Raw genomic sequence first — 1,039 nt, 5'->3', positions numbered from 1 at the left:
GCGATGTCATCTGTCCTTGTCCCATCTAGTCCTTGTTCGTTGGTTTCTGCAGGTCACTGTGGCACTCAGAGTCTCTTTTCCATGGCTTCATGCTGCCTTGGATGAGGGGTAGGGGAGACCTTTGATCATCTTCTCCCTCACTTCAGTTGGGGTCTAGGCCAGGAGGCTTTTCTATTCCTCTAAGGGTAGAGGCTCCTTTTATCTCTTCTTCCTGCTCATACGCCCTCCCTGAGGCAGAGCACAGAATGGTCTGGTTATCTGAGTGGGGAAAGGAAAAGAGGTAAAGAATATATAAGGCTGCTGGAGGCAGTGGCTAGTCTTTCAGAACATTATTTTGCAAGGCATAGATAAATGTATTTTGTAAAGTGTGCTTCCTGTTTTAAGTACTATGATTTCATAGTTTTCTATATCTTTTAGGAACGCCTCCCTACCCCCACCCCCAGGCCAGTGCAGGCATTTACCAGCTACGTGAACTTGGGCGAGTTACTTTATCCTCTCAGTGCTTCAGTTTCCTCATCCGTAAATGAGGGTAACAGTAGTTAATATCAATTAAGTGCTTACACTTGCCAAGCACTATTCAAAATGTTTCCTGTATATTACATTTAATCCTGACCATAAATATGTGAGATACATAGTAAAAGCCCAGTAAATTCTAAACTTATAGATATATATTTTAAATTTTGGTTTAGTTTCAAGTATACAGTACATTGGTTAGACATCTATATAGCTCATAAAACGATCCCCCCAATTACACTCTCCCTCCCCTGACCCTCCACTTAGCCAACATATTAATGCTAACTGCATTTCCTATGCTGTGTTCCCCATCCCTGTGACCATCCATCAGCTACTAATTTGGACTTCTTTAGCCCTTCACCCCATTCTCCCAGCTCCCAAACCCCCCTCCCCTCTGTCCAACACCACATTGTTCACTATATTTGTGTGTTTTTGATTAGTTTGTTCTTTTTATTCCTTAGATTCCACATATAAGTGAAACCATATAGTGTTTATCGTTCTCTGTCTTTCTTAACTACCTTCTAGG

The sequence above is a fragment of the Pteropus alecto genome, unplaced genomic scaffold, assembly GCF_000325575.1.
Source record: "Pteropus alecto unplaced genomic scaffold, ASM32557v1 scaffold100, whole genome shotgun sequence".
In the NCBI taxonomy this organism is placed as follows: domain Eukaryota; kingdom Metazoa; phylum Chordata; class Mammalia; order Chiroptera; family Pteropodidae; genus Pteropus; species Pteropus alecto.
This window is presented reverse-complemented; position numbering follows the sequence as displayed.